Raw genomic sequence first — 18624 nt, forward strand, 5'->3', positions numbered from 1 at the left:
ATAACAATTTTCACAAATCCCCCCATGGAAAATTTAAAATTAAATTATTTAAAGAGGTTTCTTACTTTTGCTTTTCTCTCTTCTTGCTGCTTTTATTCTTTTTATTTATTTATTTTTGAAGGCCTGATTCCAAAAAGATTTTTGAATAGAAAGTCCCCTGTGACTTTCTATTCAAAAACATCACATTGTGACCTCACATTGTGAGGTCACAAAGTGAGAAACAGCCCCTTCCAGGGGGAGTCTGCGCTTCCAGCTTCACCCCAGGCTAACACAGACCCATTTTCTCTGTGGAGCCAGCAGTGATCCTCAAAACTATTTCCTTTTACATGCACAATATGCACATCCATCTTTGCAAAAGTCTGGATGTCCTGTGTTTTGGTGGGTGAAGCGCAGACACGCTGCTGAGGCCAACTCTAGGTTGACGTCATAAGAAAGGGGACAGCCACAAGGAGCAAAAGGCGGAGCCTCAGAGATCAAGTCGTCTTACTTCTGGGTAGGAAAATAAACTGTGAAAATAACTCATATTTCATAAAAGATGTGTTATTTGAAGAGCCAAATGTGATATATTATCATATACCGTAATTTCCGGACTACAAGCCGCTACTTTTTTCCTGCGCTTACAGCCTTGCGGCTTATTCAGTGACGCGGCTAATTTATGGATTTAATTGGCGGCCGCCATGTACACTTTCGAACTCAGTGAATAGTTTGAATTCTCTATCTAACACCAAGCACGAGGCATTTTTATTCAACACACCTCTTAGCAGCCAAACAGCATGGACTTGACTTCAGGTCTTAGACACTTCAGTCATGGTTCAACAAAATGAAACACGCATGCCCGGCCGCATCCCAGAATCCTTTGGGGCCATTAGACCCAACGTGCACGTGATCGTCGCTACATTATGATGAAGCTTTCAAGTTAAAAGCAATCGTTAAAAGCAGCGTAAAAAAGTCCACCGTCACCAACGGGTTTGGAAAAGCCGGTTTGCTGCGTGACGGAGAGAACAGCGCATGGAGTGAATTTACACTCCATTTACGGTTTCTAAGGAAACCGTAAAAGCGGAATTTTGCTTTGAAAAACTCACAGCCTCCGTGTGAGCTGGAGACATCTTCTCCTGCTGATTGAGCTGCGGGGCCGATGGCAGTCTCCTCCTTGAAGCCGCCCTGGCCAGAGGTGTCGGAGTAGATAGGAAGGGGAGACAAGGAGCGCGCGGGGCGGGAGCGGAGCGCAGAGGCGTCCGCGGAGTGCAGAGGCTTCTGAATTCTGACGCACGCGCCGCACTGAGGCGCGCGTATCGCGCTGAGGCGCGCGCTTTTCAGTCGCCGCTGCTGTATTTTACCGGTGTGTTTTCTAACCAGTCCTGTTACTCCCATAACGCTGCTGCGACACAAGCGGAAGGAGAGCTTTTCCCGTTCACCCCTCCATGCACTGCTGCTACTTGCTAATTCTTAAACACGTACAACAGAATGGCGAGCCGGGCGTTGGCCCCGCCTTTAGCCCCTAAGACTCATGGGAAATGTGGAATCACGGATGTAAATTTCCTCATTATAACTGAGGGATGTAATGTTGATTATATGGTTACTGTTTGTAATTTTATGTTAGATACCTAGATTGTCAATAAGTAAAAAAAAATGAAATAAAAACACCATAACTGAGGGACTTGTGAACAGAATATAGGTCCATGCTGTTTGACAGATGTCGATACACCCAAATACGTGACCCAGAGGCAAAACTGGCACCACCCACAATGTGCTAATAAATTGCACTCACTCTGGGATGCTGGGCGTGATCTGTCAGGATGACAATATCGTCTAACACATGTGCGGCTTGTACTCTGACACGGCTTGTGTATGTATAAAAGCAGTCAAACAAGTGAATATAGGTGGGTGCGGCTTGTAATCGGGTGCGCTTTGTAGTCCGGAATTTACGGTACTTTATATGGATATAGTTTACTCTGAAATGCTTAACAAAAGCATGATATAGGACCTTTAAATCACAGTGTGTCATGACTCGCTCTGCGGGACAGACCCAGACACAGGAACCCGGAAGGAAACACAGGAAATTGAGATGGTCAGTAATGAGTAATTTTTGAAGGTGAGTAGCTGAAGAAGCACTGGTAGTGCGCCGATGGTGTTATGGTTCGCAGAAGCTAAGGCTTGAGGCCAAGGCGAGGTTGTAGTCTTGGCGAGGCTGGGACTTGTGGCTTGGCTGGAGCGTGGCCTGGCGTGGATCAGGCGGTTCTTGGTAGATTATGACACAAGTGAACACTCGTGGTCTATGGTCCTGTAGGCAAGGCAGAGAGACAAGATGAGGGAGGAGCGAGAGTACAGTTGCATAGAGAACATAACTAGAATGACCAGGCTCAGCACCATAAGCGGTGACAACCCTGCGATGAATGCTGGAGCTGGATCTCCTTAAGAAGGCTGCACGGTGATGAGTTAAGTGTTCCCAGCTGGTCTCAATAAGAGGGCAGAGCAGAGAGGGAAGGGGGAGGAGAGACTGCCAGAGGCACCATGACACAGTGGCCCTAAAATGCAAATCACTCAACACAGAAACATTTAAAAGATCACAATGACAATTAAAAAAAAACACGTAAAAAAACAGCATTACATTTTAGAATGAAAAAAACATTTCTGAAACTATAATGTAATTCAAAAATTTTTCTAAAAGACTGAAACAAAAAACGTGTTGGAAAACAAAAGTAAGTTCCGGGGGGGTATTCCACAAAGCAGGTTGTGCCAGTTACCACGGTAAGTTTGAGGCTAAGGAAGCAGATAACCTCAGCTTTCGGTTCCAAAAATGGAGGTATGTTTCAGGGTATGTCAAGTTGCCATAGCAACTCATGCTCTGAACATAACCTGGTCTGGAGCAGTTTCAGTTGAAGGTTAGTTTGTTTTCAGAGAGGTGAAGCAGCATGGCGTGTCCATTTGAAGATGATTTAGTGGATGAAGAAGCTCAGATAATACTTTTTCCACCGTGAGAGGGTGATAAGACCACATATGGATGTTGGAAAGAGAAACTTTTTACATTGATCTAATTAATTATTTGCTTCAGTTAAAATAAATCATTTTTTTAGTTAAGTCAGCTTAAAAATAACACATAGTTATCAGACATTTATTTTACCTTCATTCCAAATTAATTAAATTAAGTAGGTGTAACTTTGGTGCTGCTGTTAGATCGGCACCGCAAGAGATTGTGGGATACCATTCCCTTTGCCTGTCTGGAGGGATTTGGGTTTAAGTGTGGGTTTTTGTCTAAATGTGTGTAGTTGTTTAGCTGTTTTACTGTGTTTTGCCAAGTTATTTTGTCCTACTATGCTTAATTCTCTGCACCATGAGTGAGAGGGAGGAAGAGGATGATGAGTTTATATTGCCCCCCTACTGTCAAATAGTGTAACCACAATGTCGGAGAACTGGTAAATGAATGTGCAGCTATTGTGACTATTGTTTATTTCTTTTTATTGTTATAAAAATGAGAATATCTGCCGGCTCAAATTTAGACATATGAGAGTTCAAGGATTATAATAAATTAAGATGAAAAAAAGATTAATTGAATTGTAGTAATATGACATTTAGTTAAATATGTAAATTTTAGTTGTATAAACAGTAATTAAGTTTTATAGACGTAAGAAATTAGGTTAAAGAAATTTAACTAAATTAATTGTTACCAATTGAAGTAATTCATTTTAGTTGGCAAAATTGGATAAGTTATATATATATATATATATATATATATATATATATATATATATATGCGTCACAAGGAAAATGGAAATAAGACCAGAAACTCATGTGTTTACTTCGTCCATTCTTTTTCTCCATTCAGAAACTCTTTCTTTTGCTGATGCATCTGTGTTACTTTTTTGATGGACGTCTAATCTTCATACGCCGTCATTTAAATCTCAGACTCCGTCTTACTGAAGTATAGAGCTGTCTTTATTTCTCCACTCGTTTCCATGGTGACTCCATAAATCGGCGATCCATTAAGAATGTCTTTATGTCCTTGCCGTGCACGTGCATTAACCCAGGGTTACTAAGTGGAGCGTAATTATGCTAACTCATCTCCAGTCTTTTTGAACCGACATACCCAGAGTAAGCAAGTTCAGGCGGATTTCAGCCAGAGTTCAGGGTTAAAGTCAGGCTAGTTTAAACATGCTTCCTGGAATGCCCCCCAGAAATCACAATGAAATAAAACAAAATGTAGGTATTACTGGGCATCACTGTTGAATCTCCTGCAGCGGACAGCTCCCGAGTCGCGCGCGTGCTCCCACCTGTGCTCTCAGGTTCAGACATTTCTCTGGAGTATTCACTAATACAAACGAGACTGGAGGCACTTTCAGCTTTCCGGCAGCCATCAACCTTGTCACCACGAAGAACACGCAGCAGGTGGCTCCGCCTTTATTTATACTGACAGGTAACTGTGCGCAAAACAAAATAGTTCCCCAAACAAGAACACGTAAAGATATTCATCGTAGTTCAACACCCCCACTCGATGAAATCACAGGCTTTCACATAACATCAGTATTAATTTCCAAACATATAAGAACTAAACTTTTCTATCTTGGCTCTTGGAGCAGACTTCGTGAACACATCTGCAACCATGTTTTCTGTCGGGCAATACTCCAAAACAACTTTACCCTGCAACACATTGGACCTGATGAAATGGTATTTTATATCCACATGTTTGCTCCGCTGGCGATTTACAGGGTTCCTTGCTAGGCGTATAGTCCCTTGGTTGTCCTCGAACAGTTTGGTTGTTGGTTCAAAGTTGGGGTCCATATCCTTCAAAAGTTGTGAGAGGTGAAGCGCTTCTTGAATGGCGGCGGCTAATGCCATGTATTCAGCTTCACACGTTGACAGAGCAACAGTTTGCTGTTTCTTTGTTTTCCATGACACAATGGCTCCGTTTTGGCTAAGGCTGAAGCAATAGCCTGTAGTACTCCTTCTGTCCTCTAGGTCGTTAGCCCAATCAGCGTCAGAGTAGCCCATCAGTTCAAGTTCAGTGTCACATTTATTATAACACAGTCCATAATCCTTGGTTCCTTGTAAGTATCTGTACACATGTTTCAGTGCTGTCATGTGTTTTTCCCTGGGATCAGACATGTATTGAGACAGCCTGCTGACAATCCAACTTATGTCCGGCCTAGTACAGGTCATGATATAGATAAGGCTTCCTAACATGCCCCTGTATTTCCTCTGATCTGTTTTGGCCCCTTCTGGAGTTAGATCACATTTGATTTCACTGGGAGTTGCCCTTGATTTGCAATCAGACATTTCAAACCTTTCCAAGATTTTGAGAATGTACCTGGTTTGATTCATTCGAACAGAATCCTTTCCCTGTGAGAAATCAACTCCTAGAAAATGAGCAAGTTGCCCGAGGTCTTTCATTTTAAATTTACTTTTTAGTTTTTCCTTGACCTCCTTTAAACACACCTCATTGCTTGCAGCCACAACTATGTCATCAACCCACACTAACAGGATGACCTTTTCCTCCTCAGAGAGTTTAGTGTAAATACAGTGATCAGTCTGACTCTGCACAAAATTGTTCTCAAGTAGAAAATCATGAAGCATGAGATTCCAATTCCTACCAGACTGTTTGAGTCCGTAGATAGATTTGTTTAACTTGCAAACCAATTTAACCCCATTTTTTGATTTAACCTGAAAACCTTCTGGTTGGTCCATGTATATTTCGCAATCAATAGGTGCATGCAGGTATGCTGCTTTAACGTCCATTTGGTGTAGTGTCAGGTCATGCTGTGCAGCCAGCTGCATTAAAACACGCAATGAGGTCAAGTCAGCTGTCGGGGAAAATGTCTCAGAATAGTCAAGTCCTTCCACCTGACTGTATCCTTTTGCCACATACCTGGCTTTGTAAGTTTCTTTCCCTGTGTCATCTTCTTTAAGAGCATACACCCACCTTCCCCCCACTGTTTGTCTACCCTCTGGTAACGGCACAAGTGAGAAGGTGTCAGTCTCTTTAAATGTTGCCATCTCATCTCTCATGGCCTTTTTCCATTTCTCTGCTGATGGTGATGCCAGAGCCTCTTTAAAGGTTTGTGGCAGTCCAACTGTAGCCCTGTAACAGTAGTCAATAGTCAACTCACGGTCATGTACCACACACTCATAGTCCTCCAAGTACTTAGGCTTTTTTTCTAGCTCTACCAGTTGAAAATTGAGTCTGTGCGTCAGTGTCTTCGTTAGTGTCTGGTTTTGTGCTCTCTTCCTTGTCTGTTTCTTCTCTTTGTGTCTGCGTTTCTGTCAGTTCAGGTAGTGTAGGTACCCACTCCATGTACTGGTCCTCCGCTTGGTCTGCGTCAGTCTGTGTCTGACTCTCAGTCTTTTCACTCGTTATAAACTGGACCAGCCTGTGTTTCTGAACTTTGTTTGACTCTGGAAAATAAATCATGTAAGCTGGTGAATGGCGATCGAAACCCACAAAAATTCCCTTTTTGCCTTTTGGGTCAAGCTTTTTCTTGTTTTGTTCATACACCACACAATCTGAACCAAACTTTTTCATTTTTGACAGATTCGGTCTCTTTCCAGTAAAAAGAAAATATGGTGTTTCCCTTGTCCTCTTACAATAACACCTGTTTCTTACAACTGCAGCTGTCCTAGCTGCGTAAGGCCACAACTCTTTTGGCAGGCCTGATTCTATCAACATGCAGCGCACCATTTCGAACAATGTGCGCCAGTTCCTCTCCGCAGTCCCATTCTGATGGGGGGAGTAAGGTGCAGATCTTTCATGCTTAATAGCATTGTCTCTGAGTAGTGACTGGAACTCTTCAGAGATGAACTCTGTGCCATTGTCTGACCTTAGGCGTTTTACTTTGCCATAAACTGCTGTATCTGCTAGGAACTGCTTTGTGGCTTCAACTGTTTTGTTCTTACTCCTCAGAAAATACACATAAATGGCACCAGAAAAATCATCGGTAAAAGTGATGGCATATTTGTACCCTTCTAGTGACTCTGGGGCTATAGGCCCACCCAGGTCTGTATGGATGAGCTCTAATGGTGCTTTAGCTCTTACATCTGCTTCCCTGTTTCTGCTTTCAGTGAATTTTCCCTGCAGGCATGTTTCACACACATTAGGCTTACACTTTTTACCTTTGATTTTCATTCCATCCACCACTGTTTCGAGTTTGATTATGTCATCATAATTACAATGACCCATTACTTCGTGCCAAGTTTTGAGATCATAACATGCATTACAGGTATCATCACAGTTCTCTTTTGCCACATCCAGGTAATACAATCTGTCCTTTACCTTCATTTCACATGTCGTACCGTTGGGAAGTATCATTTTGTTGTTGTTCTTTTCAAAGTTGAACTTTGCTCCCTTTGAAGATGCAGCTTCCACAGACAAAATGTTTTGTGGATATCCAGGAATCAAAAGTGCATTTGTGAGTTGGACACTCACCACTCTGCCATTGCTGTCAGTAAGTTTGATCTGGGCGTCCCCCTTTTTCAGTACACTGCCAGCAATCCGGGTTCCATCTGCCAATTGCATGACGTGGTCCTTGGGCCGAAACGTCTCGTCAAATCTGATGAAAGCCTCTTCGCTGGTCATGATGTGAGCAGATGCACCACTGTCCACAAGCAATCCCTCTGGTTGTGCACAGTGAGGTTGCCATTCACTCGCCCGGAGTATGAAGGTCTCCCGCTCAGCAGGGTGCTCGTCTCTGGCCTGTGCGGTGCTCAGCCTAGTGTCCGTAAGGATGGCCATTTTGTTGCTATTTTGAGTGTAAGCAGGCCTGAAGTTCCGCTGTGGTTTCTTAGCTTTGCTTCTGCAGTCTTTTGCTTTGTGTCCAACTTTTTCGCAAATGAAGCATTCACCGTTGAAGTATTTCTTCTCATTATTTCTTGGTTTGGTCTGCTTTGCTTTGTAGTTGACTGTCATTACTTCGTCTGCTCGTGGCCTTGAGCGGTAGCGAAGTGAGCATTCAAAGCTCCTCAACCTAGCCTTGAACTCACTGAAGGTCAGAACCTCTCTTGTCTGCGTGACATGCACAGAAAATGGTGCATATTCATCTGTGAGTCCTTTTAACACCATGGCCACTAACAGTGCGTCGCTGAGGGTCTCTTTAGCTCTGTTCAGCGCTGCCACAATCTTCTCAACACGTGCTAGATAATCTGCTAGCTCCTCTTGATCAGCCATCAGCACGTTGGTTAATTCTGTGTAAAGTCCAACAATCCGCGGTTTTTCTTCTGATTCAAAATGGCGTCTCAGTATTTCTAGACTCTTCTTTCCATCGTCTGGCGCTTCATACAGGATTAGCATTAGCGTCTTATCATCCAGGCAACCACATAGTTCTGCATAAGCCAGCTCGTTTTTCCTACCGGCTTCTGGATCTGCAGCCCCCGCTTGCTGGCTCCCGATAATAGCCTCCTTCAGGCCGAGCGTTTTCAAGTACGCTAAAAATCTGGCCTCCCATATGTGGTAGCGTGCTTCGTCTCCGTCGAACCGCGGCGGGAGTCCGCGTCCGTGTATGGCCGTGCTTAACATTCGACTGGGCCCATAACCTGTTGAATCTCCTGCAGCGGACAGCTCCCGAGTCGCGCGCGTGCTCCCACCTGTGCTCTCAGGTTCAGACATTTCTCTGGAGTATTCACTAATACAAACGAGACTGGAGGCACTTTCAGCTTTCCGGCAGCCATCAACCTTGTCACCACGAAGAACACGCAGCAGGTGGCTCCGCCTTTATTTATACTGACAGGTAACTGTGCGCAAAACAAAATAGTTCCCCAAACAAGAACACGTAAAGATATTCATCGTAGTTCAACAATCACTGATTGGATTAAGGAAGATCTTTAGCGTTGGGGGAATTCCGGCTGCCGCTGCTGCTGCGGCGGGGGTATGGGTGTGGGGGTGGCTGGGCGCTCCTCCTCCTTCTTTTCACATTCCACCATCCATTTTAGAAGAACATAAACACTCACCTGAGCACAGGTGTTAGCTCACCTTTGCACTAATAGTTTGCATGATTGAATGAATGAAAGATTTCACACTAGTTGGTTTAAAGGCATAGGTATGCGTTCGTGAACACTATCTGTTTTGTGTGCATGTTGACATGTGGACATTTTTGCGGCTAGCAGGTGTGTTGATAATATTTGAGTGTGTGTGAACAGGCCCCGCCCTTTTTGTACTACATTTGAACCGTACCGTAACGATAAACAACCAGTAAACCTGTCTGCTCTATGCTGCTTCATGGTCTTACCCCCCTTCCCCTCCTATTATCACCCTCCTACCCCCCCCTCTCTCTAACGTCCCTCTCTCTTCTTCCCCTCTTTCCTTTTCCGTCCGGTCCAACACCAAAGATTTTCAAACATGATTGAAATTAATAAATTTTGGCCTCAATTACAAAAGGGGTTTATTCAGACATACCTTTGGTTTGTCTGAAGATGAATAACCCCTCTTGTTAAAATAAAATATGTCCAACACAAGAGGCCCTCAGCTCTCATCTGTTTGCTTAGCTGTTGGACAGGACAAGTTAAAAAAAAAAAAAAAAAAAAAAAAAAAAAAAAAAAGGAAGATCTTTAGCATCCAAATATCTTTTGCACCTTAGACATGTAGGGCCCTCGGCATGGGGGGTGCTTGGACATCACTGCCAGCAAATAGCAGATGTCCTCCTGGCACCCTACCTGCCAATTTTAACCGCACCTTAGACATTTAGGGCCCTTTGGTGGGGAGGGTGGGGGGACATCACCGTGAGTAATCAGGAGATGTCCCCTTAGTGCCCTAGGCGCCAATTTTAACTGCACCCCCCTTAGTACACACACTCCTCCCCCCTCAATATATACATCCCAACATAAACACACACACATGCACACACACACCCTCTCAAACACACGCACACACATTTTGCAAGGAAGGTGGGACCTAGGACCATCTGTCCCCTACCCCTTCCCTGGTGGGGGGTACGGGGTCCTTGGAAACGGCGGCCGTGTCCCCTGGGTGCCGGTTTCCTGGGCCCGGCGGTGGTATCTCCGTGCGGGGAGGGGGTTCACATTACACCTGAGCCGGGGGTGTTCGTGTCCCTGGGGGGTGGGTTCTGGTCCTTGCCCCTGAGCGCTGGGCCCCGCCAAATTTCCAACTGTGGCCGAGCCTGGTCTGGCCATGTTTACAACAACCCTTGTGGGCCCCCTTTTTCTCCGGGGTTCCCCCCTCCTGGGCGGGGGCGGCGTGCCCCTGCCTTGCTCCTCCCTGGACCAACCGTGGCCCGGTTGGGTGGCTACCTGGAGTGCGGAGCGGGTCTCCCTTGGGGGGTCCTGGCTTGTACCTGGGGTTGGGGCGGGGGGATGCCCGGAACTCCTGGGTGGTGATGGGGTGCTCGTCTGGGGCTGTGGGCGCCCTTCTCCGGTGGGGCCCTGCGTTGGGCTCTCCCGGCGCGGCGGAGGGGCTGCTCTCCTGGTTGGGCTGGGGCGGCGCTCTCTTTCCCCCCATGCTTCCCTGCTCTCTGGCTCTGGGGGCCTCGCGGCGGTCCTGCTGGCCCTGGCCTGGGTGGCGGATTTGGTCGCCCGGGGGGCGGTTGTTCCCTGCCTGCTCCCGTGTGGCGTTGGGGGGGTTCCGGCTGCCGCTGCTGCTGCGGCGGGGGTCTTGGTGTGGGGATGGCTGGGCACTCTCCTTCCTTCTTTACACATTCCTCCATCCATTTTAGAAGAACATAAACACTCACCTGAGCACAGGTGTTAGCTCACCTTTGCACTAATAGTTTGCGTGATAGAATGAATGAAATATTTCACACTAGTTGGTTTTAAGGCATAAGTGTGCGTGTGTGAACACTATCTGTTTTGTGTACATGTTGACATGTGGACATTTTTGCAGCTAGCAGGTGTGTTGATGACATTTGAGTGTGTGTGTGGACAGGCCCCTCCCTTTTTGTACTACATTTGAACCTTACCGTGATGATAAACAACCAGTAAACATGCTGCTCTATGCTGTTTCATGGTCTTATCCCCCCCTCCTAATATCACCTTCCTACCCCCCCCCCTCTCTCTAATATCCCTCTCTCTTCTTCCCTTCTTTCCTTTTCCGTCCGGTCCAACACCAAAGATTTTCAAACATGGTTGAAATTAATAAAGTTTGGCCTCAATTACAAAAGGGGTTTATTCAGACAACCCTTTGGTTTGTCTGAAGATTAATAACCCCTATTGTTAAAGTAAAATATGTCCAACACAAGAGGCCGTCAGCTCTCATCTACCTGCCCAGCTGTTGGACAGGACAAGTTAAAAGAAAAACAAACAAATATCTTCCAACTGGAGAGTTTTCTTTAAGCGTGTGGCCACGCCCACTGCAAAGGTTCAGTGATTGATCAATAAGCTTTTTCCCACAGTTCAGACTAAACATCCTCCTGCTTTCACTCTTCAGAACTCAAACCTCATCATCCAATCAGTGATGACCCATAATACCAACCTTTACCGGTTTATTATTTAGTTTCATTTTTTCACATTTCATTTTGATACCTTGGATTTACTTTTGTTTTCTGAAATCTTTAGTTTGTTATGTTTTGGTTTGTAGAAATTTGTTTTGATTTCTGTTGTCTTGATTGTTGTTGTAATCTTGATTTGTTTTGGCTTGTGTGATTTGCTGATTTGATTTGCACTTCACCGTATTAAATATTAATTTAATGAACTACTTCCAGCAGCTGTGACCATATTTAGAAGAACCCAGGAGGGGCAGGACATCCAGGATAAGTCAAAGTTGGACAGAACAAATCAAATGAAGAACCCAGACACCAAAGAACCAGAGGCAATCCATAACAAATGCAGTAAAAAGGACATTTTCACAACAGGAAATACAGATTGACATTTTAATCTCCTGGTGAGTTTTAACATTCTTCTGTTCTGTGTTTTGGAGTTAAATTCAATTCAATTTCAATTCAATTCAATTCAATTCAATTTTATTTGTATAGCCCAAAATCACAACAACAGTCGTCTCGATGGGCTTCGAAGTAAAACATGAAATCAAAAGGATCACGAATACAAAGAGTTCAATAGAAAAATACTAAAATGAACTAACAAACTGACTAAGCTATACTGGCATCCCTGCCCTTAGACCCCCCTTCGCGGTAAGGAAAAACTCCCCAAAAAACCGGATTCCGGAAAAAACGAAGAAACCTCAGGGGTGCCCACATGAAGGAGGGATCCTCCCCCAGGACGGACAGGCGATTTACCAGAAATCTTAGAGAAGAATTAACTTATCTAAATCTACAACTACATATATAAAAGTCCAGCAGACGAGCTTCATCCAGCCGTGGTTATCGGGACAGTCAAAGGCGCGAGTCGAGCCGGAGACAGGAACCACAGCCAGGTGTAGGAGCAGGAGCAGAGACGAGGTACTCGGTCAGGTACAGAGCAGAGACGAGCCAGAGATGAGCCAGAGGCAGGATCCACAGCCAGGTGTAGGAGCAGGAGCAAAGGCGAGGTAAACGGTCAGGAACTGGAGCACGGATGAGCCAACTGGAGTCTGGAAGCACTCCCACTCCCCAGGAGGGGAGAGGAAAAGAGGGACAATACATGAATCGCACTGCACCAAACAGAGGCATGGAGAACTAAATGATAAATTATGATCAAGAATAGAGGAGAGGAAGGGTAGAAGTAAAAAAGGAAAGAGGACAGAACCCCAGTGTACCATAGTTACCCCAGCTTCAACTTCTAGCAGCCTTTTAAAAGAAATAGTTATTATTAAGTTTAATTTAAACAAACTAACATTAAGTTATATAATCTCTGAATACTAACTAGTCTGACAATAAGCCTGTCCAAAGAGGAATGTTTTCAGTCTAGCTTTGAATGTAGAAACTGAGTCGGCCTCTCTTATATGAGCTGGGAGTTTATTCCATAAGACAGGGGCTTGGTGGCTAAACGCTCTACCTCCAACCGTACTTTTACCAATTCTAGGAACCACAAGCAGTCCTGCATTTTGCGAGCGAAGTGTTCTGATTGGTTGGTAAGGGACTATGAGGTCCTTAATATAGGACGGGGCCATTCCATGTAAGGCCTTATAGGTTAACAGGAGGATCTTGAACTTAATTCTAGAATCAACTGGGAGCCAATGGAGCGAAACTAACACAGGAGTGATGTGATCTCTTCTGCTGGTTCCAGCTAACAATCTAGCAGCTGCGTTCTGAACAAGCTGGAGACTTCTTAAGGAACTCTTAGGACACGCTGCTAACAAGGAGTTACAGTAATCCAGCCTCGACGTAACAAATGCATGGATGAGTTTTTCAGCATCACTCTTAGAAAGTATATTTCTGATCTTAGCAATATTCCGCAGGTGAAAAAAGGCAGTTCTACACGCCTGAGATATATGAGCCTTAAATGATAAATCCTGGTCAAGTAAAACCCCAAGGTTTCTAACTGTGGAATTGGGGGCTATACTTATACCATCCAGGGAGACTATCTGAGCAGACAGAGCATCTCTGAGGTTTTTAGGACCAAGTATAATGACCTCAGTTTTTTCTGGGTTCAAGAGGAGGTAATTAATTGTCATCCAGGTCTTGATGTCACTGATGCAGGCGTTCAGTTTCTCTATCTGGTCATTCTGGTCAGGCTTCATGGATAAATACAACTGCGTATCGTCGGCATAACAATGAAAATTAATGCTGTGTTTCCTGATTATGTTTCCTAGGGGTAACATATAAAGCGTAAACAGGATCGGTCCCAAGACTGAGCCCTGTGGGACTCCATAGTTGACTCGAGTGCACTGAGAGGAATGGCCATTTACATTAACGAACTGATACCTATCAGACAGATAGGATTTAAACCACTGGAGAGCAGATCCTCTGATCCCTATGTCCTGCTCTAATCTATGGAGTAAAATACCGTGGTCGATAGTGTCAAAGGCAGCACTGAGGTCCAACAGGACCAGAATAGAAAGTAGTCCCTTTTCTGAGGCCAATAACAAGTCATTAGAGACTCTAACTAGTGCAGTTTCCGTACTGTGGTGAGGTCTAAACCCCGACTGAAAGTCTTCAAAGTGGCTGTTGTCCTGTAGGTGGCAGTAAAGCTGCTTAACTACAACTCTTTCTAGGATTTTAGAAATAAAGGGCAGGTTTGATATCGGTCTATAGTTGGCCAAGATGCTAGGATCCAAACTGGGCTTTTTCAGAAGAGGTTTAACAACTGCATATTTAAAAGACTGTGGCACGTAACCCGTTTCCAGAGAGGCATTTATCATTGTTAATATGGGATCATTAATTAGGGGAAAAGTTTCTTTAAAAAGTCTAGTGGGAATTGGGTCTAACAGACACGTTGAGGATTTGGAGGACGTAATAATTGATGTTATTTCCGCTTGATCCACAGCAGTGAAGCAGTCTAATGTTACAGAGGTTTCTATGGATGCCTCCATTTCTACCGCTTCAGCCTGTTCTGGGCTGATAGTAGGAATAACTTGATTTAACTTATGTCTAATATTTGAGATTTTACTATCGAAAAATGTAAGAAAATCATCAGAGCTGAGAGAAACAGGAACATGTGGTTCTACTGAGCTCTGACTGCGAGTTAATTTAGCTATAGTGCTAAAAAGAAATCTTGGATTGTTTCCATTCTCTGATATTAAGGTTGAATAGTACTGGCTTCTAGCTCCACGCAGAGCTTTTTTATAATTTAATAGGCTATGTTTCCAGATATCCAGAGACTGCTCTGAACCGGAGCGGCGCCATTCTCTTTCCAACTTACGGGTTTCTCGTTTAAGAGAACGAGTTTCAGCGTTAAACCACGGTGCTACTCGGTTTTGTCTGACGAACTTAGGTTTCAAGGGGGCAACAACATCGAGTGTACTCCTGAGGGCTTGTAAGGCATCATTAACAAAGTGGTCATTTATACTAGGACTGATACTATGGGAGCTGGTCTCAGAGTATTTTCTCAGAATATCACTAAGTACTGGCTGAACTGTGTGTTTAAACTCAGACACAGAACGGTCAGTTAAGATTCTTCTAAGCTGTTTCTTATTCACTGGGGCAGAAGGATGTTCCAGTGTAAGCTGGAAGGTAATCAGAAAGTGATCAGAAATGATGGGGTTAAGAGGAAGGACACTCAGCTGGCTGATCTCTATCCCATGGGTTAGAACAAGGTCCAGGGTGTGCTTATGACAGTGAGTGGGTTCATTCACACTTTGGGTGAAACCAACATCATCTAATAAAGCTGCAAAAGCCTTTCCTAGGCAGTCACTGGGGTCATCAACATGAATATTAAAATCCCCTAATATTATAATTTGATCAGAATCTAAGACAATAGTCGATAGGAAGTCGGAAAACTCAGTTAAAAATTCTGAATATGGGCCGGGGGGGCGATAAATAATTATGAGTAAAACAGGTTTTCGAGTTTTCCTGTTTGGGTGACTTAAAGACAATATGATGCTTTCAAATGAATTATAAGCATTTTTAACTTTAGGGCTGAGAAGTAAGCTAGACTGTGATATTACTGCCAAACCACCTCCTTTCCCTGAAATCCTGGATTTCTGATAGTTAGCATAAGTGGGGGGGGTTGCTTCATTCAATCTAACATAGTCATCCTGATGGAGCCAAGTTTCTGTTAAGGCTAAAAGACTAAGATTGTTATCAGTAATTAACTCGTTGACTAAGAGGGACTTGGAGGAAATGGATCGAATGTTTAATAAACCGCATTTAATGACATCATAATTCTGCTTGTGAGAACTGCTGTCTGTCACTGTAAGGTTTCTATGACGCGCTCCTTTCATTTGTCTTTCAGCACATAAGCTAAAGCTAGGACCTGCTTGACTTTCCCTGCATGGGTTTTGCACCGGCACTAACCCTAAGGGAGGCTCAGAGGAGCGTTTTACACTGCTGCTCTGCGCCCGGGTCTCGTCTCTGGATTGTCAGGTTAACAGACTAAGGCTAGCAGAAATGTTTCTAGAAAGAAGAGCGGCACCGTCCCGGGTGGGATGGACGCCGTCTCTCCGCATGAGACCGGGCTTCCCCCAAAACGCGCTCCAGTTATCCACAAAACCAACGCCGTTTTCTGGGCACCATCTAGAAAGCCAGCGGTTAAATGATGAAAAGCGGCTGTACATTTCATCATTGACTAAGTTCGGCAGGGGACCAGAGAAAATTACAGTGTCGGACATCGTCTTAGCCAGTTTACACACCGAAGTTACGTTTAACTTAACCACCTCTGACTGTCTCCGTCGGGCATCATTACCGCCTGCGTGAATCACGACTCGACGGAACCTGGACTTACTCTGAGCTAACATCCTAAGGTTCCCCTCGATGTCACCAACTCTGGCCCCCGGATAACACCTGACAGTAGCCGCTGGGAGCTCCACGTTTCTAACTTCAGAAGAGCCTATAACCAGAGTTGAGTGTTCAGCGGGTGTGTCGCTGAGGGGGGAGAACCTATTACTAACGTGGAGTCTCGGGTGCTCTAAGTTTTTGCGTTTAGCACTATGTTTCCTCCCAACCGGTACAAACCCCTGACTGTCTCCCGGCTGTTGGGAGGGCGCTGGGGTGCTAGCTAAGTTAGCCCTGGTAGCGCGGCCCGCGCTACGAGTAACGACCTGGCTAGCCGGCTTAGCTTCCACTGTGCGGAGCCGCGCTTCTAACTGCTCCAGCCTGGCCTCCAAGTCTAACACAAGACTACACTTAACACACCTACCCCTATCTTCACTAAAGGAGGCAGGATCATCACTAAACATATGGCACATGGGGCAGGAGAGAGGAGGAGAGGCGGAAAGAGTGGTGGTGGCCATACTAGGTTCTAAGCTAAGGCTAGCGGTGTTTAAGTAAAGAGAAGTGGTTTATTTAGCAAAATGAGAAAAGTGAACAGCAAGCGGTTTAACAGTGGTGAATTCGCTAATAAAAGGTACTAGATGTGAATATTAACCCAGATAACCCTTAGAGTAAGCAATAGTAGTAAGGCTGATGCCAAACAAGAGGACAGCAGTCACACAGCTAGCACTGGGAATAGCTCACCCGGAAATGACGTCACAGGAAGTCTTCTGAATGTTTCACAATGTTTTCACCCAACAACTTCACAGCCTGGAGTCCAACTCTTCCCATCCACCAGCTGGCAGCTTCCTCCTCAGCTGCACAAACACACACATGCACTCCCGCAAACACACACATGCACTCCCACAAACTTGCACGCACACACAGAGCGGGGCAGCGGTCCAGTGACCCGCAGTAGCTGTCTGATTCTCCCTGCTGTCTCTCCCTGAGATGAATCAGAGCAGAAAAAAAAGAGAGGAGCGAGTGATGAGACAATTGAAGAAGACAGGACTGATTCCTGAGCGGTTCGAACACAAACTGCTGCCGGGTCTGACGGGAATATGTGGGCTCGTTGGAAAATATGGCATAAACATTGTTAAACAAACATGTTTCGATCCCAGAGCACCAATCGCAGTAGATGCCAGGGAGCCAACAAACTGTAGGACCGCCTGGAGGATGAGCTGCAACGAGAGGCAACATGAGGCAATGGCCAGGGGAGAGGAAGGTCCACTCAGTCACTGAAACAAAAAAGAAGTTTCCTTTCTGAAGGCAAAAAGCAGTTGCCTTGTCACAGTGCGTTACATCTCTGCCAAACTTTGTCCTTAGAGCCACAGTCAGGGACAGTGGCCTTCATCCATTCAGCTTCACCTCTGTGCTCTGCTTCAGGAAGCGTGATTCGGCAGCAGACACTGCATCCACCCACGAGTTTTTCAAAGCTAACATGGGTTTAACATGAACGTGTTGGAGTTGAACCCTGTTCTGACTTCGAGGCGTGTCTGCACAGTGTCAGACACCATGTCAGAGTCCAAGTCCAAGGTTTAGGTTTAGGTGTAGTTGTTATATAGAAACTACTCCATCACAATGACCTCGTCTTCACACTACATAATTTTGTCTGCTCATTTTTCACAAAGATGTAAATAAAGAAATACATCTTAAATTAAGCAGAATTGTTTTGATATGTCCTCCATCATCAGAAAATTGCCACAAAAACATGTTAAAAACATTAGAAACAACATTTTCATTTGTGGCTCTCCCCATATTCTTTGAGATTGATTTTAAGATACTTTTAACAGCTTTAATAATAATGGATTGGATTTATATGTGCTTTATCAAAGTGCTAACAGCTCTTTACACTGTGTCCATTATTCATTCACTACGGTCCCTCTGACCATCACCGGGCAGTAGCATTAATGTTAGCTGTTCGCCTTTGATATGGTAATTTTCCTAGTGCCAGGAAACCAGGATATGGAACCCTGGTTTTCTGTGTGGTAGTCCATCACCTTACCAACCGAGCTACCCAGCTGCCCAATTTTAAATGTCCTAACGGTCTTGCACCTTCTTAATCTATCAGATCTTTTAGTCAAATATGAACCTTCGCAGACCCTGAGATCCTCTGGCACTGGTCTTCTTTCCATTTCAGCGGTAAAAACCTACGGAGAGGCATCTTTTCAGCAATATGGCCATCGTTTGTGGAATAGAGGACCTGGGAGCCGCAGAGAGCATTAATGCTTTTGAGAAAAGGCTCAAGACCCATCTTTTTAACCTGGCTTTTACCTAATTTTACTACTTTTATTGTTTTATTTAATTACTTTGTAATTATTTATATTGTTACATGAATTTACTCTAGATTCCTAATAATTTGTTTTATTATTGCCTATTTCAATGTTTTATTGCTTATATGTTTATTAAA

At 44.6% G+C, this 18624-nt stretch overlaps 1 protein-coding gene and 1 long non-coding RNA gene across 3 annotated transcripts in view; one reads left to right on the forward strand and one right to left on the reverse strand.

Moving 5' to 3' along the window:
* Positions 1–18624, forward strand: part of galnt18a (UDP-N-acetyl-alpha-D-galactosamine:polypeptide N-acetylgalactosaminyltransferase 18a) — a 267871-nt gene that overhangs the window by 105411 nt on the left and 143836 nt on the right. The window lies entirely within an intron of this gene.
* LOC144992367 (uncharacterized) lies at positions 11875–16941 on the reverse strand. Its single transcript, XR_013656252.1, has 2 exons — positions 12730–16941; positions 11875–12653 (listed from the first exon to the last, which is right to left on the reverse strand). It is a non-coding gene; the product is annotated as an uncharacterized LOC144992367 (long non-coding RNA).

The sequence above is a fragment of the Oryzias latipes genome, chromosome 6 (genome assembly GCF_053564925.1).
Source record: "Oryzias latipes strain Hd-rR chromosome 6, Olatipes_Hd-rR_3.1".
NCBI classification, from domain to species: domain Eukaryota; kingdom Metazoa; phylum Chordata; class Actinopteri; order Beloniformes; family Adrianichthyidae; genus Oryzias; species Oryzias latipes.